Source organism: Lissotriton vulgaris, chromosome 6, assembly GCF_964263255.1.
Source record: "Lissotriton vulgaris chromosome 6, aLisVul1.2, whole genome shotgun sequence".
Lineage (NCBI taxonomy): Eukaryota > Metazoa > Chordata > Amphibia > Caudata > Salamandridae > Lissotriton > Lissotriton vulgaris.
In genome coordinates, this window is record NC_141694.1 from 1,891,695,521 (window position 1) to 1,891,720,026 (window position 24,506).

A 24,506-nucleotide genomic window follows, 5' to 3' on the forward strand; every position below is an offset into this window, starting at 1 on the left:
GAGGGCGTTCCTGCGCAGGAACGCAATGTAAAAAGTTGCTGAGGGAAATCTACAAGATTTCCATCAGTCACTTTGAGGACAATGATGCGTGACTTAAACCCTGCGCCTGCTTGAAGCAGACGTACGGCTTGACGCAGCATTGGGGAGATAGGGCACCCCAGAGCATTGCTGGAGCTGCGCCATCGTTGCGACGCAACTCCAGCAATGCGCCGCCTTTACGGCACAGATGCGTAACGCTTTGGTGACGTTTTGGGCTCATGGTGGGCGCATTGTAAATACCGCGCACCATGGGTGGTGGTGGCGTGGCGCACAATTACTGGCGCATCCCTGCTACTTTGCAGGGATGCGCCGGTAATTAAAAATATGACCCTTAGTGTCTAGCATTAGGCAGTTCTTTAAACTACACTCATGCATAATTTCACAGGCCAATGAAATGAGCACAAAATCGAAAACAAATAAGCATAGTAGCAGCGCTACTGAGAAGGAGAGCAGTGCACCTGAAATGCACAGAAGATTTTGAAATATAATTTACCTACAATGTAATCAGCAGCATTATTGCTCTTGGTAAAAAACAAAAATTTGCAATATAATAACACACAGAGCAGGAGCAAACAGAGTAGTAAAGAAATAGCTACTACTACTCACCAAGCCCGGGATCTCAAGGCCAAGCAGGTCGAGCAGATCGCGTTCATGGTCCAGGACATCCGTCCAGCAGTGGGTGGCCTGGTTGTAGGTGCGCCGGACCCGAGAGTGGTGGTACATGGCCCGGCACACCTTCTCCCACTGCTTCCGGAGCTCCCGGATCCCGTACCCGCTACCGATCTTGCCGCCTGCCATGATGGTCCTGGGGAGGCGGCGCTGAACATAAAAGATTAGTGCGGCCACCTCCTCCGGGCTGAAGATCTCCCGGGGTGCGACCTGCTCCCCCCTCAAACCCCCGCACGGGAGCCGGGCACGGGGTGCGGGACCCTTCCCCTTCTCGGGATGCGTCCCGGCTCCCTTTACCATGGTCTGGGCACAAAGGAAGCTAAATAATAAAGGAAATAGAATAGGGAAGAGAAGAAAAGAAAATAGTTTAAAAAAAGAGTTTAAAATTAACCAAAAGTAGCAGAAAACACAAAAGTATAGAGCTAGAAAAATAGAGGGATAGATAATAAGTAAAATAGATTAAAAAAAACTTCAAACAAGCAAAGGATGGCAGAGATTCAGAGAGGATAGAAGAAGCATGCCCAGAACCATAGCAATGAATGAGAAACAAGATGGCCGCGCCCGTTCACGACCGCGTGGGTAAGTTCGCGCGAGATTTTCTTCACGAACACACGCAAAATTGTACTAGCGAGCCGCACACTTTGCGAGATTACACATCGCGCCCGGAAACGGAAATATGTCATGCAAACAAGATGGCCGCGCCCGTGAACGACCGCGAGGGTGACTTCGCGCCGTTGTGCTACAAGCGGCTCGCTAAAACGCACAAAACCTTGCGAACTAACATGCCGCAAAAAAACAAATCGCATGTTCGCACAAATTCGCGGCTTCCAAATTCGATCTCGCGCAAGTTCGCGCCCCGCAAATCCTGCGAAATAGCAGAAAAACGAGTTTTGCAAAAGTGAAAGCACTCAGCAGGTGCAAAAGTTCAAACTTATTATTAGTAACCATTCCCTGTAGTGCTTCCTGACTGGGGCCCCTCCAGAGTTCAGTTGCTAGTTGCAACAATTGTATGACCCTGCTCTGACCCTCACAGCATGCTCATAGGATAGCTACAAGTAGGCCACAAAGGTCCTGGAAAAAAAATGCACTGCAACAGAAAGCAAATTACTGATAAGGAAGCAGGTGCCAGACTGGAATTTTAAAACAGTGACACATCAATAAACCAACCCCAAATTAATTCATGTCAGTTGAAGCAGGGCAGGTGTGCTTGCTTTTCTCCCCCATAATCTACAGTGATGATGAACCAGAGGGTGGCATTGATGTACCAGAGGGTGGCATGGGTGAAACAGAGGGTGGAAGGGTGCCGGGAACCTGTGATGATGAACCAGACGTAGAAACAACATAGTCGCGACCGTTGCGAGCCGACAAGTAAGTTCGCAATTGCGAACTGGTACCAAACTCTTGCGAACTGGCAGAAACCCTTGCGAACACAAATCTGCAAATTTGCGAGAATTCGAGGATTTTGCGGATTGCGAGTTCGCAAATAAGCAAATTCGCGAACGCCAGATTCACAAAATTCGCCCATGCTTAGCCATCACCCAAACCTGCTGGCCGGGCTAAAACTCGACCAGAGTGGCGTTCTGGTCATACAAACGTTTCATTTCTTCTTGCCTTGCCTCAAGGTTTGCTTTGGGAGGCTCCCGGAACTTCTGAGTCTGGTTCCGGATGGCCAGAATGTATCAAAACACATCTGGGGGTGGATTCTGGGGGGCTGCTTCCCAACCTTCCTTGACCAGGCTGAGGGACCCCGGACGGGGTGTCCATAGAGCAGCTCGAATGGGCTGAACCTCAAGGATTTCTGGGGGACTTCCCAGTAGGCGAACAAGAGGCAGGGTAGGAGGATGTCCCACTTGCGCTTCAGGGGCTCCTCGAGACCCATGATCATTCCCTTGAGGGTATGGTTGAATCGCTCAACCAGGCCATTACCTTGAGGGTGATATGGAGTGGTGAACTTGTACATCACTCCACACTGTTGCCACAGGGACTTAATGTATTTGAAGATAAAGTTTGTTCCTCGGTCGCTCACCACTTCTCGCGGGAATCCCACCCGAGAGAAGATCTCCATGAGGGCCCGCCCCACTACGGGGGGTGTCACCGTCCGGAGGGGGATGGCTTCAGGGTACCGGGTGGCATGATCCACCAAGACAAGGAAGAACCGGTGGCCTAAGGAGGTCCGGGGGTCGAGGGGCCCCACGATGAATATCCCCACCCATTCAAAGGGGGTACTGACAACGGTGAAGGGTTGGAGAGGAGCCTTGCGCTTCCCTCTGCACTTCTCACTGGCCTGGCATGGGGGGCAAGACTTGCAGTGGGTCTCCACATCGGCGCGCATACAGGGCCAATAAAAATGAGTGACTAGGCGGTGATAGGTTTTATCTTGACCCAGGTGTCCCGCCAGAGGCACATCGTGGGCCAGGTTCAGGAGGAAGCCGCAGAAAGGTAGGGGTACCACCAGCACCCGGGCTGGCCCTAGTTCGGCGGATTTCTGTTCACTATACAAGAGGCCATTTTCCCAATAGACAAAGTGGGAGCCGGACACGTCGCCGGCAGCCTGGGCGGAGGCTTGCTGCCTCGGCCCAACTAGAGAAGGGCAGGAGGTCTGTTCCAGGCAGAACTCCTCTCGGGAAGGTCCTCTTTCCTGGTGCCACTGGGCTAACTCAGGGAGGTCGTCCAAGGTCGGGGTCTGTTTGACAGGAGGGCCTAGGGGACCTGCGTCGGGTTCAATTTCTTCGCCAGGGGGTAGTTTGAGGACCTCGGGTCGCTCGCTGCCCTCCGGGTTGTCAGAGACCGTGCTAGGGGTCTCTGGTTTCACCCCCCCGGGGGTGGACATCTTGGCAGTCATGGCTCGTGTGCTCACGTAGGCCCATTCGGGCAGGCCCACCATCTCTAGGTGAGTCCTTCGCTCTACCTGTTTCCACAGGGAGCTCTCTAGATCGTTTCCCAGGAGGCAGTCCACGGGCATGTCGGTGGGAACTGCTACCCCTAAGTCACCAGAGATTCCCCCCACTCAAACAGTACCTGAGCTATTCGGCAGGTGCGGACGGAATTGTCGGCTGAGATCACCCTGCAGGAGGCATGGGGGATAATTTGGTCTTCGGTGACTAAGTGGCAACGCACTGCTATGATGATTGCTCCTGATTCACGGAGGGCCCCTATGCTGTGCCCGTTGACCGTCACCTGTTGACGGTATTTCTCAGTGTTGTTGGGCAGGGGGGCCCCTGGGACCATCTCCCTATCCCTGAGGGAGACTAATGTCATGGCTGCGGGCTCCCACCCCTTGGGTTTCTTATTCAGGGGGCATTGGGGATCACTGGCATAATGCCCTTGTTGCTAACATCTGTAGCAGGTTATGCTGGCTCGGGGACCCTGTCTTCCTAAGGGGGGCCCTGTTCTAGTCACAGGAGGGGAACTTTGGGACTGGTTTCGGGGGGGGGGGGCTACGCTGGGGACCAGACTGTAATCCTCCCTGCCTACCTTGCCCTCCCCCTCCCCTCTGGCGGGAAAATCCTTGTTCATTTCGGCCATAGTCTCCCACGGGTCCCCTCGGGACTCGGGTGTTTGTCCAACGATCGGTCTCAACAGCAAGCTTCCGTGGGTCCGTCAATTTGCTGTCCAGAAGGTGCTGTCTCAGTTCCACAAAGCAGTTTGTGGATAGGTGTTCATAGGCGATGAGGTCGCATAGTCCTTCAAAGGTGGTAACTTTGCTGCCCTTGATCCACCCTTACAAGGCTCAGCTGTAGAAATTCACGTATTCTACTCATGTGGTGCCGGGGATCTTCTTGCAGTCTCGGAACCGCTGCCGATACAACTCGGGAGTGAGTCCATATCGAGATAGCAGGGCGTCCTTCATGTGTTGGTAGGAGTTCAGGACGGTGGAGGGCAGGTCCAGCACGGTGTCTCTTCCTTCACTGAGGAAGCGCCCCCACAATCCGACCCCCCAATCCTTTTTGGGTACCCGGTGGGAGGATATGGCCACCTCGCTTTGAACCACTGCTGAATATCGTCTCCCTTGTAGTACTCTTTTACTACATCTTTGGGGATTTGTACTTTGGCCTCCCCCGGGGAAGGGGTTTCTCGGTTTCCCGGGGGCCGGGTCTCTTCATTTCTTGCTTTCAGCTCAATTTCCTTTAGGCTGTGCTCACGCTCGAGCTGGAGTTTCTTTCCTTCATGCTCCCTCTGGAGCTTCTTTTCTTCTAGTTCCCCTTGTAACCGCAATTGTTGGACGGCCAACTTTTTCTCTGCCAGCTTGAGCTGTTCTTCTATCTTGAGGCGCGCTAGCTCTAGCTCGTGGGTTCGGGTTCGTTCTCGGTCTGTCAGCTCCTCTTGTGACAGACCCCTTTCCGTGCTAGGGCTCCGGGCCAGGGAGTCGGTTCTCTCACCCTCTGGGCCGCTAGGTTCGGTCTGCGGCCCTCCTTCTCCACCGTCTCCTTCAGGTGGGGGGAGGGGGGCCCGGACTCTACCCAGGCTGTCAGGGCTTTCTGGAAGTCTTCCTTGGTGCTCAAACCTGTGGTAGCGACGTGCAATTCCTTGCAGAATTGTTTCAGTTCTCTGTGGGTATAATCCTCCAGAAGGTCATTCTGGAATGTTGGCTTCTCAGTCGTTCCGGTGGAACTCATGATTGCTGTTTTCTTCTGTTGTTCTTGTGACTTCGTTCAGGTAGTGTCAGTCGTTTTCCTGTACGATTTCTAGACGTACGCTCTTATCCCATCGCTTGCCACCAATGTTAGAAGGGGCGATCCCAGGGGTCAGGATATATTCTCCCGACCTCCCCGTGACCCACCTCTCCCAGGAATACTGCAGAGTCCTAACGTGAAGCCCTCGCCGGGGAGGACTCCGGGCCTAAGATCGTACACACTGAGCTCACACCACACTTATGAACAGACACCACACCGTGGATTTCAGTAAGCAAGTTCTTTATCAACAGTAGAGCTTTAGGCAAAATGAACACTTATTTACAAGTGATCGAGGAATCGTAAAGTCTCGGTTATGCGGAGTAGGGAAGCGGGACAGTCTCTGTATCCGGCCAGTACGAAGCGTACCCTGAGCACAGCTCTCAATCCTCGAGCCGGGTGATACGGGCTGTGGTGGTTGTACTAGCTGCTGTACTCACTCCTCTCGCTCCCGGTCGTGTTGGTAGCATCAATGGTCCAGCCGGACCAGGGTTCTCCTCGAGCCGCCACGAGGTCCACAGGGCTCGATCCGGAGTGAACAGAGTGTCTGTCAGTTCTTACGGAACCGCAACAACGTCAGCAGGGCTCAGGGTGGTCAACGAATGTCCTTCGAGTTTCAAGGATGAGCCGCGACGAGGTCAGCAGGGTTCCAAGTTTCCAGTTCCGTATTCACGAGAGTGAGCCGCGTCAGCAGGGCTCCGAGGTTCCAGAGTTCAGTTTTCTCCTCAAGGGGTTGAGTCGCGATCAGATCAGCAGGGCTCCCTGGTCCAGGATACAACTGCCCACTGGTTCTTGGGCGCCCCTTGATATAGCGCAGTGGCCCTTTGATGTCCGAACCCTTGCAGGCGGAGATCTCATGCCTCGGGGCTGGTCGTCAGAGGGTTCCATCGGCTGGCCCTTTGATCCTTTTGAGGATGCGTCCTAGGATTCCCGGACGCCCAGCAGGGTCTGGAGCCAGCTCTCGGGGAGGCCAGAGGTGCGATCGAAACCAGCCCACAGGGGAAGGCCAGAGCTGTGAGAGAAACCAGTCCCCATGGGAGGCCGGAGGTGCAATTGAAACTCTTTGGTCCTATCTCACTCAGGAAGCCCTTTACCCCCAGCCGGGCCTGGCGCGTCTGCAGCCTAATTTTCGCTGGGACCGGGGTCGGGCAAGGCTATGGAGTCAGGGACCTCGGGAAGGGTAATGGCGGCCGGTGGCCCTGGGGGGTGATGCAGGTTCAGGTTGCCCGGTACCGGGAGGAGCATACGAGGATGGTCGTCCGTGGGTAGGGTCGTGTAGGGAGCGGGTGGACAGAGAACGGGAGGACCAAGGGTTTTGGGGTGCAGGGCTGGGCTAACGGGACATTGAGGAACCACGCCACGAGGCCAGGTCCAACAAAAAGGCGGTACTAAGGAGGGACTAGTAACCAATGAAAAAAACATTTGTAAAAGACAGTCAAAGAAGCCAATAAATACATCAGTGGGAAAATGGGCAGAGCATAAAGCCCATACTCTGAAAACGACATGTCTAGAAGAGACAGCGCAAGTGCTGCCGAGGAGACACCTAAAATACTGCATTTTCCGGAACCAAAAGAATGAATGCCTTGAAATAAGAAGTAGGTAAAATCCGACGTACAGGATGCTTTAAAAATGACTTTCATTCCTATAGAATCTGTTTTGATCAGAAACGTGTACTAGCTCTTGTAACTAATATCCACTGTGAAGTGTCTATGCTCCCCATTGCTCAACAAACCAAGCGCTCATCCTGAAATACTATGCTCACTCGTGGACAGCATTAGGGGTAATGTCTGCTGCGTTGGAAAACCCATAAAATCTCACAAGGGCGGAGAACTTCTCCTACACCAAAACAATGGAGCAAAATATTTACTAACAAGGGAACCATCCCACTGTCAGAACACAGACAGGTTAACCACTAACATTATAAGCTGGATACAGTGGGAGTGATGAATGGTGCTGCGTCCTATCCCCACAAATGAAATTACCTGTGAGTAGACGACTTCCACTCAATATTCAACAACATGATGTGGGGAAAAGGGAAAAAAGGGACAAAAGAAACAATAACGATGCTGCTACGAAAACAAACAATGAGTAATGGACCTGGAGTTGTAGGCTTCACCCCTGCTGTCTAGCCCTGTGTTCCCTGTAGTAAAACACAAGCACTACACATATGTAACAGCCACAGTATGTATACAGAGCAAGGCGCTTTAGAATTATGTGAAGGCACTTACATTCAACCTTGCCACACTCAAACTCATGTAAAAACACAAAATCCAAAAATAATGCAATGAAAAAAAATAAGCCTCCTGTAAATGAGCCCCTTGTGCCTGTACTCCATTCTGCAGAGGAACTTCACCTCTGAAAGCAAAACATAAGTGTACTCAGCTTGGTAGAAACAGTCCAACGTAATGAGAATGTCTCCTCCACAGCAGGGTTCAATCCAAGGCACTGGAAACTCCAATAAACTAATAGAAGTTGCCACACTGTTCATGCGTGTTCGTCTGACAACAAAACAAAAAGATTGCACAATTTTCCGAGCCTCTCACCGGCTCATGGTCGGGCTTCAGCGCTTTCAGTATGTCTCAAGGGAGACAAATGGCAAACTGCCCGGTGCCTCTGAATGGCCTGTAAACAGGCTCCAGCGCGTTTGCAAGGGGTTCTCTGAGCTCCGAGCCTCTCAACGGCTCATGGCACAATTCAGCACGTTGGTAATACCCAAAATCAGAAAGGAAAATAAAGAAACAGTATCTAGCTTCACAGCGGTTCGTAAACATGCTCCAGCGCGTGCGACACGGAAGTGTCTAGAGTCTTGTAGCTGATCACAATTGCGCTCCTGCGCATCTCCAGGAATCTGCCCACTGGGGGAAGACGGCATGGAGGAGACGTGGGGTATGAAGTCTCCTAAACCCAGCGTGCAGCAAAACAAAGTCTGAAACTGGCTATCCAGGTGAATTACTAATCACAATTAACAAACACCGGGCTGCCAGTAGGTGATGCTTAAGTAGTTCCCTGTAATAGGACCATGTGATCCTCTCCCTTGGGATTATGGGAGATGTAGTCTTATTTCATGTGTGTCCCCCATGCAAACTATGCCTAAACGTGACATCCACCACCCCAAAAAAAGGGACTCGACCCTCTTGCCAAACAGTTAACACACTCTGATGGCCTCACAGCAAAACACCATCCCTGGAGGCCAGGCGCAGGGATATCCACCCACAATCGCAGCACTGTCACCTCAACCTCCCCGAACTTGACCAAGGAAGACGAACCTGCTCTACAAAGGGACCCTTCAATCTTATCTCCCACTCCAATGAAACCAATTCCTTCCAGAAGGGAAAAAAAGAATCTTAAAAAACAATTAAAAAAGCATTGCCTCAACAAAAGGAAATCCTGGATCTCGGAGATAGTCAACACTAACAAGGTGGACAAGGAACAGGAGTCTGTAAAGCCCTTCCCCATCTTTAACTTAAACTTGGAACCAAAAACTGAGACTACCGAGCATGAGGAACTCAATAACAACACAAATCACTGCTAAAAAAAAACAACCAAAGCCCCACAAGAGACGCTCAAAGCCTCCACCCAGAAACTTAGGGCAGGAGGAGCTCCTACATTTACCACTGGGTCAATCAATGCATACAAGGAAGACCAGGGAGGAATCCTCACACTTAGAGGATCATATGAAGTAGAGGGCAATCCTCCTCCCCATGCAACACTCAGATGGGACTGCAGTCAGAAGTCAATCCCCCATGCTCTCTAACATGCATACCACAGAATTATTCTACGACAACAACACAAAGGCTCAACGGGTCCAATAAACCTAGCTTTAAACCACAGGCCCTCGCAGGCCTCTTCACCACTACATCAGTAATCTCCAAAAAACAAGAAACAGACATAAGTACAAACACAGAGCCATCGCTCGTTGGCCTAAATAACAGTGCGCCTGGCATCTACACCCTCTGTTTTGCAAGTAGCACTCAAAATACACTTTGGTCCAACCCTCTATTGCTCAATAATCATGTCCAGGGGACTCGTCACTCACATCCAAATGACAAACTCCAACGAACCCTCTTCAGTCATCACCATGCCCAGACACCTGATGGTCAAAGATGGATCGGGGGTGCAAACAAGCCCTCATTGGGCTTGACTAGCCACCTCTCTGGAGAACTCAGACCCCAACCCCATCACCCTCCTCCGATTCCACTGTATCTACTTCCGGGATCAGACGAGTCTTCCAGTGCAAGCACTCAGGAACAGCAAAAACTGGCTTTTATTCCGCACTATACCCACAAGGGCTTGCACGACATACTCAACAGGAACAACCTGCTACACCTATCTAAAAATAATCCAGCCCTGAGAGGGCTAACCTCCTTCAATTTAACAACCATAAAGTTTGCTTGAATCCCCGATAAAGAAACCTCTGAGGGCCACCATCACCACATGGTCATGAACAAGCCTAGGGGGCCTAATCCTGGGCAAAGCAAGAACCTCTGAGGTCCTGAAGCTTCATCCGCAGAAATATCCACATGATGCTACAGGAAGACAACGCAAGACCTCATAAGAGTGTGGTGAGGGGGACATGGGAAGCCACCCACAGCTGGCTCCCAAGTACTTCAAAAGCTAAAAACATCAAAGTCTTATTCTCTAACAACCAGCAACAGTTAAGCTGCTCGACAGGAACCAACTTCAACTCTAATGGGCGGAACCAGCCGGGCAACCTCCTTGGATGCATTACAGAGAACTGCTCCTAGTTTGAACCCCCAAGGCTGCCTTCATGCTCGGACCTCTCAGCTAAGGCCCAAACTCACAATCTTTTTTTTTGGAACATGGCAGGACTTCGGTGAATAATCACAAGAAAACCTGCGCTGGGTTATTTGAGCAGAAACAATATTCTCTTCCTACAGGAGACGTTGGCTCTTACTCCATCTGTTTTATACAGCTATCATGAACTTTTCAAACCAGCAAAATGCACCAATCTCTTTGGCGGACCATCAGGGTGCCTTTCAATTTTTATTAAACACTCTTGCAAGATCAGGGTCGTACCCCTAAATTTTAAATCTCCTGCCTGGCAAGAAGCACTCATTTCTGCCATATCACGTAGCAAGAAAGATACTCCCCTTCTTCTAATAAACTGTTACCAATAACCAAACTGCCTGCTACCAAACACCTTTACAACAGCCTGGAGGATCTCCTCTTGGAGTGTGCCATTCACAAAACCTCGTTAGTGGGAGATTTTAACATCAGGGCTCTGGGGAGCACTTACAACTATGTACATAAAAGTAAAGAACAGGAAAAATGAATACTCTTGTCTAACCGCAATCTACATTCTGCTGAAGAAATCTGTAACAGTCCTGCTACAAGTTATCAATGATGCCCTGCAAGCGCTCTACTTGGGCAATTCCTGTATCATGATCCTTCTGGAATTATCTGCTGCCTTTGACACTGTTAACCATATAACCCTTCTGAACACGTTAAAACAAAGAATGGGTTTTGAAGGTGCAGTGCTGAAATGGTTTGAATCATACTTCTCGGGTAAATCTCAGATGATCAGAATAGAAAACTGCCTCTCTTCATCGAAGGCTGTGGATCAAGGCGCCCCTCAAGGTTCAAATCTCGTACTCACCCTCTACAATCTTTACATGGAACCGCTGGGAAACCTTCTAAAAAGTCTGTGATCCATTGTGACCTCTATGCTGATGACACTCAACTCTACCTAAAGGTGTCCTCCGCACACAACATTTCATTCTTCAACACCACCCTCAACTCCATCCAAGATTAGATGACATCGAATCCTCGAATTCTGAATCCCTCAAAAACTGAATCCCTTCTTCTCTCTACCTCCAACTCTCCCCCGCCTCTTCAATCATGGATGGGCAATCTGAACATTCTTAACAATAAACCTGCCATCCTTGACAGTGTCAAATCCATAGGTGTCATCCTAGACAAAAGACTCTACCTACATTCTCAAATCAACACCATGGCAAAGAACACATGCTACCAACTGCACCTTCTCTGGGGGATTCGGCGTTTTTTTTTCCTGAGCAATTCCTGAAAACTCTGGTACAATCTATGCTTCCCTCCAGACTGAAGTACTGTGATTTTCTCCTTGCTGGCCTCCCCAAATCCCACCTATCCCAAGTAAAATCCATCCTCCACTCAACGGCACGTTTCTTCTAAGGGGCCAATAGAAACGACCACATTACCCATACTGATTTCTGCGCTGCTTCCCATTGAAGCTAGGTCAATGTACAAGATTGCCTGCATGACCCATAAAGCCACAGACACTTCCACCCCTCGCTACCTGGTCAACAAACTCAAATTATCAGGCGGCTCCAGACCCTCACGCAATGCCGAAAATCTACTGCTCGAACCTCCAACTTTCAGAAAGAAAAGACTCAAGGCGAAATCCTTCTCAGGCAATGAAACTGGAGTTTGGAACTTGCTACCCAATCCTTCAGACCAGCGGAGCGGTGGTCCGAAGGATTGGAGGTAGCAAGTTCCAAAGTTCAAACTTTGAAATCTGAGCTTAAAACTCTTCTCTTCCAAAGATACTTCTATGATTTATTCACCTCCTCCCAGGTCATGACTCTGACTGCTACGTGACACTCTCGAGTACTCAATTTTTGTAAAGATGTACTCTGTACTTGTGCCACCCTATTCATGCCACCTTTTCGTATCTGAAAGTCTTGCTTGCATCTGTAACTTGTTACTTTCACCACGAGTACCTATACATAGTTGCAAGTACTTCCATGCTACCCTCATTCCTTATTTAATTTACTTTTTTTATTGTAAAGCGCGATGACACCTCTGCGTAAAGGTTGCGCTATATAAAAATGCATAAATAAATACTAGCACAATCCCCAGTGCTAGTGCCCTGTCTTTACAGAGTCTGTAATCACAGCGCCAATGCTTGTTTGTATCCTCTTCTCACAGCCAGGAGTATTGTACTGTGCACAGCGCCAATGCTTGTTTGTATCTCTTCTCGCAGCCAGGATTATTGTACTGTGCACAGCGCCAATGCTTGTTTGTATCTCTTCTCACAGCCAGGTGTATTGTACTGTGTACAGCACCAATGCTTGTTTGTATCTCTTCTCGCAGCCAGGATTATTGTACTGTGCACAGCGCCAATGCTTGTTTGTATCTCTTCTCACAGCCAGGTGTACTGTACTGTGTACAGCACCAATGATTGTTTGTATCTCTTCTCACAGCCAGGAATATTGTACTGTGCACAGCGCCAATGCTTGTTTGTATCTCTTCTCGCAGCCAGGATTATTGTACTGTGCACAGCGCCAATGCTTGTTTGTATCCTCCTCTCACAGCCAGGAGTAGTGTACTGTGCACAGCACCAATGCTTGTTTGTATCTATTCTCACAGCCAGGAGTATTGTACTGTGCACAGCGCCAATGCTTGTTTGTATCCTCTTCTCACAGCCAGGAGTTTTGTACTGTTCACAGCGCCAATGCTTGTTTGTATCCTCTTCTCACAGCCAGGAGTATTGTACTGTGCACAGCGCCAATGCTTGTTTGTATCCTCTTCTGACAGTCATGAGTATTGTACTGCACCAATGCTTGTTTGTATCTCTTCTCACAGCCATGAGTATTGTACTGCGCACAGCGCCAATGCTTGTTTGTATCTCTTCTCACAGCCAGGAGTATTGTACTGTGCACAGCGTCAATGCTTGTTTGTATCCTCTTCTCACAGCCAGGAGTATTGTACTGTTCACAGCGCCAATGCTTGTTTGTATCCTCTTCTCACAGCCAGGAGTATTGTATTGTGCACAGCGCCAATGCTTGTTTGTATATCTTCTCGCAGCCAGGATTATTGTACTGTGCACAGCGCCAATGCTTGTTTGTATCTCTTCTCACAACCAGGTGTATTGTACTGTGTACAGCACCAATGCTTGTTTGTATCTCTTCTCGCAGCCAGGATTATTGTACTGTGAACAGCGCCAATGCTTGTTTGTATCTCTACTCACAGCCAGGTGTATTGTACTGTGTACAGCACCAATGCTTGTTTGTATCTCTTCTCACAGCCAGGAGTATTGTACTGTGCACAGCACCAATGCTTGTTTGTATCTCTTCTCGCAGCCAGGATTATTGTACTGTGCACAGCGCCAAGGCTTGTTTGTATCCTCCTCTCACAGCCAGGAGTAGTGTACTGTGCACAGCACCAATGCTTGTTTGTTTGTAACTATTCTCACAGCCAGGAGTGTTGTACTGTGCATAGCGCCAATGGTTGTTTGTATCCTCTTCTCACATCCAGGAGTTTTGTACTGTTCACAGCGCCAATGCTTGTTTGTATCCTCTTTTCACAGCCAGGAGTATTGTACTGTGCACAGCGCCAATGCTTGTTTGTATCCTCTTCTCACAATCAGGAGTATTGGACTGCACCAATGCTTGTTTGTATCTCTTCTCACAGCCATGAGTATTGTACTGTGCATAGCGCCAATGCTTGCTTGTATCTCTTCTCACAACCAGGAGTATTGTACTGTGCACAGCGTCAATGCTTGTTTGTATCCTCTTCTCACAGCCAGGAGTATTGTACGGTGCACAGCGCCAATGCTTGTTTGTATCTCTTCTCACAGCCAGGAGTATTGTACTGTGCACAGCGCCAATGCTTGTTTGTATTCTCTTCTCACAGCCAGGAGTATTGTACTGAGCACAGCACTAATGCTTGTTTGTATCTCTTCTCACAGACAGGAGTATTGTACTGTGCACAGCGCCAGTGCTTGTTTGTATCTCTTCTCACAGTCAGGAGTATCGTACTGTGCACAGCGTCAATATTGTTTGTATCCTCTTCTCACAGCCAGGAGTATTGTACGGTGCACAGCGCCAATGCTTGTTTGTATCTCTTCTCACAGCCAGGAGTATTGTACTGTCCGCAGCGCCAATGCTTGCTTGTATCTCTTCTCACAGCCAGGAGTATTGTACTGTGCACAGCGCCAATGCTTGTTTGTATCCGCTTCTCACAGCCAGGAGTATTGTTCTGAGCACAGCACTAATGCTTGTTTGTATCTCTTCTCACAGCCAGGAGTATTGTACTGTGCACAGCGCCAATGCTTGTTTGTATCTCTTCTCACAGTCAGGAGTATTGTACTGCGCACAGTGCCAATGATGGTTCGTATCTCTTCTCACAGCCAGGAGTATTGTACTGAACACAGCACTAATGCTTGTTTGTATCTCTTCTCACAGCCTGGAGTATTGTACTGTGCACAGCGCCAATGCTTGTTGGTGTCTCTTCTCACAGTCAGGAGTATTGTGCTGTGCACAACGCCAATGCTTGTTTGTATCTCTTCTCACAGCCAGGAGCATTGTACTGTGCACAGCGCCAATGCTTGTTTGTATCTCTTCTCACAGTCAGGAGTATTGTGCTGTGCACAGTGCCAATGCTTGTTTGTATCTCTTCTCACAGCCAGGAGTATTGTACTGCGCCAATGCTTGTTTGTATCCTCTTCTCACAGCCAGGAGTATTGTACTGTGCACAGCGCCAATGCTTGTTTGTATCTCTTCTCACAGCCAGAAGTATTGTGCTGTGCACAGCGCCAATGCTTGTTTGTGTCTCCTCTCACAGCCAGGAGTATTGTGCTGTGCACAGCGCCAATGCTTGTTTGTGTCTCCTCTCACAGCCAGGAGTATTGTACTGTGCACAGCGCCAATGCTTGTTTGTATCTCCTCTCACAGCCAGGAGTATTGTACTGTGCACAGCGCCAATGCTTGTCAGCCAGGAGTATTGTACTGTGCACAGCGCCAATGCTTGTTGGTGTCTCTTCTCACAGTCAGGAGTATTGTGCTGTGCACAGCGCCAATGCTTGTTTATATCTCTTCTCACAGCCAGGAGCATTGTACTGTGCACAGCACCAATGCTTGTTTGTATCTCTTCTCACAGTCAGGAGTATTGTGCTGTGCACAGTGCAAATGCTTGTTTGTATCTCTTTTCACAGCCAGGAGTATTGTACTGCGCCAATGCTTGTTTGTATCCTCTTCTCACAGCCAGGAGTATTGTACTGTGCACAGCGCCAATGCTTGTTTGTATCTCTTCTCACAGCCAGAAGTATTGTGCTGTGCACAGCGCCAATGCTTGTTTGTGTCTCCTCTCACAGCCAGGAGTATTGTGCTGTGCACAGCGCCAATGCTTGTTTGTGTCTCCTCTCACAGCCAGGAGTATTGTACTGTGCACAGCGCCAATGCTTGTTTGTATCTCCTCTCACAGCCAGGAGTATTGTACTGTGCACAGTGCCAATGCTTGTTTGTATCTCTTCTCACAGCCAGGAGTATTGTACTGTGCACAGCGCCAATGCTTGTCAGCCAGGAGTATTGTACTGTGCACAGTGCCAATGCTTGTTTGTATCTCTTCTCACAGCCAGGAGTATTGTACCGTGCACAGCGCCAATGCTTGTTTGTATCTCTTCTCACAGCCAGGAGTATTGTACTGTGCACAGTGCCAATGCTTGTTTGTATCTCTTCTCGCAGCCAGGATTATTGTACTGTGCACAGCGCCAAGGCTTGTTTGTATCCTCCTCTCACAGCCAGGAGTAGTGTACTGTGCACAGCACCAATGCTTGTTTGTTTGTATCTATTCTCACAGCCAGGAGTGTTGTACTGTGCATAGCGCCAATGGTTGTTTGTATCCTCTTCTCACATCTAGGAGTTTTGTACTGTTCACAGCGCCAATGCTTGTTTGTATCCTCTTTTCACAGCCAGGAGTATTGTACTGTGCACAGCGCCAATGCTTGTTTGTATCTCTTGTCACAGCCAGGAGTATTGTACTGTGCACAGCGCCAATGCTTGTTTGTATCTCTTCTCACAGCCTGGAGTATTGTACTGTGCACAGCGCCAATGCTTGTTTGTATCTCTTCTCACAGCCAGGAGTTTTGTATCTCTTCTCACAGCCAGGAGTATTGTACTGTGCACAGCGCCAATGGTTGTTTGTATCTCTTGTCACAGCCAGGAGTATTGTACTGTGCACAGCGCCAATGCTTGTTTGTATCTCTTCTCACAGCCTGGAGTATTGTACTGTGCACAGCGCCAATGCTTGTTTGTATCTCTTCTCACAGCCAGGAGTATTGTACTGTGCACAGCGCCAATGGTTGTTTGTATCTCTTGTCACAGCCAGGAGTATTGTACTGTGCACAGCGCCAATGCTTGTTTGTATCTCTTCTCACAGCCTGGAATATTGTACTGTGCACAGCGCCAATGCTTGTTTGTATCTCTTCTCACAGCCAGGAGTATTGTACTGTGCACAGTGCCAATGCTTGTTTGTATCTCTTCTCGCAGCCAGGATTATAGTACTGTGCACAGCGCCAAGGCTTGTTTGTATCCTCCTCTCACAGCCAGGAGTAGTGTACTGTGCACAGCACCAATGCTTGTTTGTTTGTATCTATTCTCACAGCCAGGAGTGTTGTACTGTGCATAGCGCCAATGGTTGTTTGTATCCTCTTCTCACATCCAGGAGTTTTGTACTGTTCACAGCGCCAATGCTTGTTTGTATCCTCTTTTCACAGCCAGGAGTATTGTACTGTGCACAGCGCCAATGCTTGTTTGTATCTCTTGTCACAGCCAGGAGTATTGTACTGTGCACAGCGCCAATGCTTGTTTGTATCTCTTCTCACAGCCTGGAGTATTTTACTGTGCACAGCGCCAATGCTTGTTTGTATCTCTTCTCACAGCCAGGAGTATTGTACTGTGCACAGCGCCAATGCTTGTTTGTATCTCTTCTCACAGCCAGGAGTATTGTACTGTGCACAGCGCCAATGCTTGTCAGCCAGGAGTATTGTACTGTGCACAGTGCCAATGCTTGTTTGTATCTCTTCTCACAGCCAGGAGTATTGTACTGTGCACAGCGCCAATGCTTGTTTGTATCTCTTCTCACAGCCTGGAGTATTTTACTGTGCACAGCGCCAATGCTTGTTTGTATCTCTTCTCACAGCCAGGAGTATTGTACTGTGCACAGCGCCAATGCTTGTTTGTATCTCTTCTCACAGCCAGGAGTATTGTACTGTGCACAGCGCCAATGCTTGTCAGCCAGGAGTATTGTACTGTGCACAGTGCCAATGCTTGTTTGTATCTGTTCTCACAGCCAGGAGTATTGTACCGTGCACAGCGCCAATGCTTGTTTGTATCTCTTCTCACAGCCAGGAGTATTGTACTGTGCACAGTGCCAATGCTTGTTTGTATCTCTTCTCACAGCCAGGAGTTTTGTATCTCTTCTCACAGCCAGGAGTATTGTACTGTGCACAGCGCCAATGCTTGTTTGTATCTCTTGTCACAGCCAGGAGCATTGTACTGTGCACAGCGCCAATGCTTGTTTGTATCTCTTCTCACAGCCTGGAGCATTGTACTGTGCACAGCGCCAATGCTTGTTTGTATCTCTTCTCACAGCCAGGAGTATTGTACTGTGCACAGTGCCAATGCTTGTTTGTATCTCTTCTCACAGCCAGGAGTATTGTACCGTGCACAGCGCCAATGCTTGTTTGAATCTCTTCTCACAGCCAGGAGTATTGTACTGTGCACAGTGCCAATGCTTGTTTGTATCTCTTCTCACAGCCAGGAGTTTTGTATCTCTTCTCACAGCCAGGAGTATTGTACTGTGCACAGCGCCAATGGTTGTTTGTATCTCTTGTCACAGCCAGGAGTATTGTACTGTGCACAGCGCCAATGCTTGTTTGTATCTCTTCTCACAGCCTGGAGTATTGTACTGTGCACAGCGCCAATGCTTGTTTGTATCTCTTCTCACAGCCAGGAGTATTGTACTGTGCACAGCGCCAATGCTTGTTTGTATCTCTTCTCACAGCCTGGAGTATTGTACTGTGCACAGCGCCAATGGTTGTTTGTATCTCTTGTCACAGCCAGGAGTATTGTACTGTGCACAGCGCCAATGCTTGTTTGTATCTCTTCTCACAGCCTGGAATATTGTACTGTGCACAGCGCCAATGCTTGTTTGTATCTCTTCTCACAGCCAGGAGTATTGTACTGTGCACAGTGCCAATGCTTGTTTGTATCTCTTCTCGCAGCCAGGAATATAGTACTGTGCACAGCGCCAAGGCTTGTTTGTATCCTCCTCTCACAGCCAGGAGTAGTGTACTGTGCACAGCACCAATGCTTGTTTGTTTGTATCTATTCTCACAGCCAGGAGTGTTGTACTGTGCATAGCGCCAATGGTTGTTTGTATCCTCTTCTCACATCCAGGAGTTTTGTACTGTTCACAGCGCCAATGCTTGTTTGTATCCTCTTTTCACAGCCAGGAGTATTGTACTGTGCACGGCGCCAATGCTTGTTTGTATCTCTTGTCACAGCCAGGAGTATTTTACTGTGCACAGCGCCAATGCTTGTTTGTATCTCTTCTCACAGCCTGGAGTATTGTACTGTGCACAGCGCCAATGCTTGTTTGTATCTCTTCTCACAGCCAGGAGTATTGTACTGTGCACAGCGCCAATGCTTGTTTGTATCTCTTCTCACAGCCAGGAGTATTGTACTGTGCACAGCGCCAATGCTTGTCAGCCAGGAGTATTGTACTGTGCACAGTGCCAATGCTTGTTTGTATCTCTTCTCACAGCCAGGAGTATTGTACCGTGCACAGCGCCAATGCTTGTTTGTATCTCTTCTCACAGCCAGGAGTATTGTACTGTGCACAGTGCCAATGCTTGTTTGTATCTCTTCTCACAGCCAGGAGTTTTGGATCTCTTCTCACAGCCAGGAGTATTGTACTGTGCACAGCGCCAATGCTTGTTTGTATCTCTTGTCACAGCCAGGAGTATCGTACTGTGCACAGCGCCAATGCTTGTTTGTATCTCTTCTCACAGCCTAGAGTATTGTACTGTGCACAGCGCCAATGCTTGTTTGTATCTCTTCTCACAGCCAGGAGTATTGTACTGTGCACAGTGCCAATGCTTGTTTGTATCTCTTCTCACAGCCAGGAGTATTGTACCGTGCACAGCGCCAATGCTTGTTTGTATCTCTTCTCACAGCCAGGAGTTTTGTATCTCTTCTCACAGCCAGGAGTATTGTACTGTGCACAGCGCCAATGGTTGTTTGTATCTCTTGTCACAGCCAGGAGTATTGTACTGGTTACAGCGCCAATGCTTGTTTGTATCTCTTCTCACAGCCTGGAGTATTGTACTGTGCACAGTGCCAATGCTTGTTTGTACCTCTTCTCACAGCCAGGAGTATTGTACTGTGCACAGCGCCAATGCTTCTTTGTATCCTCTTGTCACAGCCAGGGGTATTGTACTGTGCACAGCGCCAATGCTTGTTTGTACCTCTTCTCACAGCCAGGAGTATTGTACTGTGCACAGAGCCAATGCTTCTTTGTATCCTCTTGTCACAGCCAGGGGTATTGTACTGTGCGCAGCGCCAATGTTTGTTTGTATCTCTTCTCACAGCCAGGAGTATTGTACTGTGCACAGCGCCAATGCTTGCTTGTATCTCTTCTCACAGCCTGGAGTATTGTACTGTGCACAGCGCCAATGCTTGTTTGTATCTCTTCTCACAGCCAGGAGTATTGTACTGTGCACAGCGCCAATGCTTGTTTGCATCTCTTCTCACAGCCAGGAGTATTGTACTGTGCACAGCGCCAATGCTTGTTTGCATCTCTTCTCACAGCCAGGAGTATTGTACTGTGCACAGCGCCAATGCTTGTTTGCATCTCTTCTCACAGCCAGGAGTATTGTACTGTGCACAGCGCCAATGCTTGCTTGTATCTCTTCTCACAGCCTGGAGTATTGTACTGTGCACAGCGCCAATGCTTGTTTGTATCTCTTCTCACAGCCAGGAGTATTGTACTGTGCACAGCGCCAATGCTTGTTTGCATCTCTTCTCACAGCCAGGAGTATTGTACTGTGCACAGCGCCAATGCTTGTTTGCATCTCTTCTCACAGCCACGGGTATTGTCCCGTTCCTGGCAGAGCTCCGGCTGTGAGAGGGTCAAATATCCGCCTCGGGAGCGCTCTCTGGGGCTGTTTTCATCTGTTCTTGTCTCTGTTCCCATCCACCCCCTTCAGAGTCTCAGGGGGAATGTTTGAAGATCTGCCTCAATGTATACAATGTATGTATATGAAAGACATCTGAACGCCTATTCCTGAATAGAGCTTTCAATAAAGACAAGCTTTTCTTACAGGCTCCGCCCCTTATCCCTCGGTCCTTCAATCTCTCATCATCGGCCCCGGTGGAGATGATTGGAGGGGGGTTTGGGGCTCCCCACCCCCCTCTGACGTCACTAGTAATGGCAGGGGTGGGACCACAGCAGCCCTGGATGCCAGACACAGACAGGCGTGACAACAGCGCGCCGTGTGATCTGCTGCAGGTGAGGTGTCGGCAGGGAGGGAGTTACTGACTGGTTTGTTCCCTTCTCATGTGGCGTAAGGGCCTGAGCTTCTGACTCTGGAGCTGGGAGACCAGGTTCGAGTCTCGGCGTCTGTTCGTTCTTGGCAAATCTCTTCCCCTTCCCTTCCCGTGCCTGCAGCAAAACATGAACCTCTCCTTGTGCAATGGAGCTGGCGCTCATGTAAAGCGCTCCGGGCCGTTCGGGGAGGGTGGGGGGGCACACCGGTGGTGGGCGCATGCACGCAATATTACAGCAGCAAAATTGCTGACATGCATTACGTCATCATAACTATAAAACGGCAATGTAATGCATTTTATTTTTATTTTTATTTATTTATGCGATTTTATATAGCGCGAACTTTACCCGAAGGTGTCAGAGCGCTTTACATAAGAACCAGTTTCAAACATAAGGACTGAAGGTTGCAAGCGGCCAAAAAAAAAAAAAAATTGCAAATGTACAAGAGATAGAGTCACACAAGGAGGAGATACAAATGGATGAACTCTAGGCATATACTAGTGATATCTCTATCTACTTAGGGAGGGGATACACATGGATATACTCTAAGAGTCACATAGGAAAGGTAGAGAGCACAGTGGACTCCTGCATAAACTAGTGTTTAGAGTTATCTCTATATACAGGGGAAAGGGATACACATGGATATACTCTAACAGTCACATAGGAGACTAGTCATTAGAGTTATCTCTATATACATAGGGAAGGGATAGGAATGGATATACTCTAAGAGTCACATAGGAATGGTAGAGAGTACAAAGGTCTACATATACTAGTGATTAGAGTTATCTCTATATACATAGGGAGGAGATATGACTGGGTATACTCTTAAGAGTCACATAGGAATGGTCTATGGTGCAAGGTGTAAAGCAAATACCATTGATTAGAGTTATTACAATAAGTCAAAGAGCAGAGTTCCATAAGTGTGGATGCAGTCACAGCACAAAGGGAGGGTGGGAGGAATGCAAGTGTATGGAGAGAAGGGGAAGCAGAAAAGGGAAAAAACATTTGAGGATCATCCACGGGGAAAAGGGTTAAGGACGAGGAAGTGGGAGGAGGGCTAGAGTCCAGAGAAAACTGTCCGAAAACAGCAGCAAGGTGTTGGTCAGGACAGAACAAAGGTCAAGAAGTCCTGGAGAGAAGGTGGAAGTCCAGGAGAGAAGGTGGGAGCCCAGGTGGGAGATGAAGTTGGAGGCCAGCTGCAGGCGTGTCGCTGTCTTGGAGAGCCAGCGGTCATCCGGCTCGGTGGGCGTGAGAGTGCGCAAGGTGGTGAAGGTGTTGGTGCGGTCACGCGTTGGCCATGGGGCGCTGCCCAGGCAGGTTAAGAGCAGGCACCGCGTGGTGCCTATCTTCGCTCTGCGGTCACTGGCGGCCGCCATCTTAGGTCCAGGCAAGTTGCAAGGAGGGTGGTGCATGGGGGAGCCACCGCAGCACTAGGGGCCAGTTGTGCTCCCCCCGCCCAGATATGTTAGCGGGAGGCTCCGCTAGTAATCAGCGAGCAGCCAACGACCCTACCTCCCGGGTTGTTGTCGTCTGGTGGGCACCTCACAATAAGGCACTGCAAATGTCCGGTAGATCGTAGATGCAGAGGTAGATGCAGGCGAGGGTCACCGCCAAGGATCCTTGAAGAGGGCTCACCCTCGCAGGTATGAGACACAGAGAGAGCTTGCGGGGTCACCTATGGGAGAGGCAGTAAGCGCTGGGGCCAGATGGTCAAGTAGAGGCGCTGACCGATAGTTGCATGTCACACCCGGTCGCCATTTTGAGGTCAGGCAGGCGTGGGAAAGCAGATTGTGACGGGGGCCGCCCCCGGTGTCTTGCCGCTACAGAGGCCCCCCGAGACGATCCTCAACTAGAGGCAGCCCCTGTGTCCCTCAAATTTCGCCCCGTCAAGCGTACCTCCCCCTGAAGGTTGAAGTCATCGGCGCTCTCATCAGGGCTCCGGCCGCCATATTGCCCGCGGCCGTCCTCTCTTCGCGTCTCCTCGCAGATCCAGCCGCTTCAACGGCACCAGGGGCGATCGGAGCAGCCCCGCAGGTGCCCTGCACCTTCCGCTTCCGAGGCGTGCCGAAAACAGCCCCCGGGCCACTGGGGAACCGCCAAACCAAGCTCCCAAGCAGCGCTGAAGCCAGGAGCCGAGATGGATCACGACCGCCCGGCTCCGGCTCCGCCCCACCAGCATGTCCATGATTCAGTGCACATTCACAAAATACATTTAAAACATAAAAATAAAACTCACTTACCTTGCTGCATGTCGTTGCTCTGGTGTCCTCTCCTCCAGCAGGGGCCCCAGCCAACTCCCCCAACCAATCCTGGCGCTGCTTTCATGCTACTAATCAGCATGAGAGCAGCGCCAGAATTCGATGGTGTGGGCTGAACCATCGCCTTGAGAGGTTTAAAGTGCGCATGTCTGGCTGGCCATCACAAGACAGCTGGTCAAAGAGACGTGCACTTTAAGCTTAAGTGCCCTGCTCATATAACTGCTTTCTGCTGCTGCCAGTCAGCCGCGGCCCGCCCCAATCCTGACCCCTGGATTGAGACGGGGTTATTGAAAAATAAAATGGTCATATATTAACTTTATTATTATTTTATTTTTCATCTCTGGGGAATAGGGGCATTTATGTCAGTGGGGTGAGGCTCCTCTGTCTTGAAAAAGCAGCTGCCCCTGACAGCTGTTCTGTTGCCCCTTCCTGCTGCCTTCCTCTCTCCCCTCTGTCTCCTTCTCTCTCTCTCCCCTCTGCCCCGTCTCTTCCCTCTCCCCCTCGCACCTCCTCTTTCTCTCCGTTCCCTCCACCTCTCCCTTTATATGTTCCATCTTTATCTGTCATCTCTACATACACTTGGGGTCCTGATTTTAGCAGGTGCAATAAATATTGCACCTAAAAGGGGAACTTGTGATCAGACCCTTAGCCTTTGACCCCAGCAGAGCTGTCTCAGCCTCTCATCCTTGTTTTCAACACACGTTTAGCAACTATCGGGCACATGCATCAAAGGAAATTGCATTCGCAAACGGTGCAAATCGCAAAATTTGGCCGTTTGCGAATGCAATTCCCATTTTTGGGATGCAATAACATTTTTGTCAATTTCGCAATTTAAGAAATCGCAAAATTGCGATTTCTTAAATTGCGATTTCTTAAACTGCGATTGCATTTAAGGAATCTCAAATTGAGATTCCTTAAATGCAATGCATCAAAATTAAAAAAATTGCGAATTCGCAAATAAGGGGTGCAAATTACAATGAAGTTGACCTTCATGGTAATTTGCGAAAAGTTTGAAAAATGCACTAAAGTGCATTTTTCAAAGTTTCATTTCACTAACACACATGCCCTTGGGGCATGTGTGTGTGCAAAATGTACTTATGGGCCGATTTCAGGGGTGCAACAGGGTGTCCTTTGGACACCCCTGCACCCTTGAAATTGCATTCTTAATTTGCGAATTTCTAATGGTGAATCGCAAATTAAGAATGTCATTCCCATTCATTCCTATGGGCCTCTAGGCCCATAGAAATGAATCGGGTGGTATTTCTTAATTGCGATTCTCAATTACAGAATCGCGATTAAGGAATTTTAAGAAATCGCTATTTTTTTAGAGATTTTTTGATGCATTGCATTTTGCAATTCCTTAATTGTGATTCCTTATTTTTCGCAATTAAGGAATCGCAAAATGCAATATTGATGCATGTGCCCGTATTTGTTGTCTTCGGTTGTGGATTTGTCCATGTGACACAAGGGTATTGTGGGTGGGGAGGAAGAGATCAAATGTGGTGTGAGTGTAATGTTTGCCTCTGGATGGGATCCAGGCACT

General features: G+C 49.1%; 1 protein-coding gene across 2 annotated transcripts in view; it reads left to right on the forward strand.

Annotated features, from left to right (window-relative positions):
• Positions 1–20,572: 20,572 nt before the first annotated feature.
• The window catches only part of LOC147709793 (uncharacterized), a 39,398-nt gene continuing 35,464 nt past the window's right edge, over positions 20,573–24,506 (forward strand). The window contains exon 1 of one of the 2 annotated variants that reach the window (XM_086928231.1): positions 20,573–20,669. The gene's annotated coding sequence lies outside the window, so the exon portion shown is untranslated. The remainder of the gene's footprint in view (positions 20,670–24,506) is intronic. The other variant, XM_086928232.1, reaches the window with a different exon arrangement.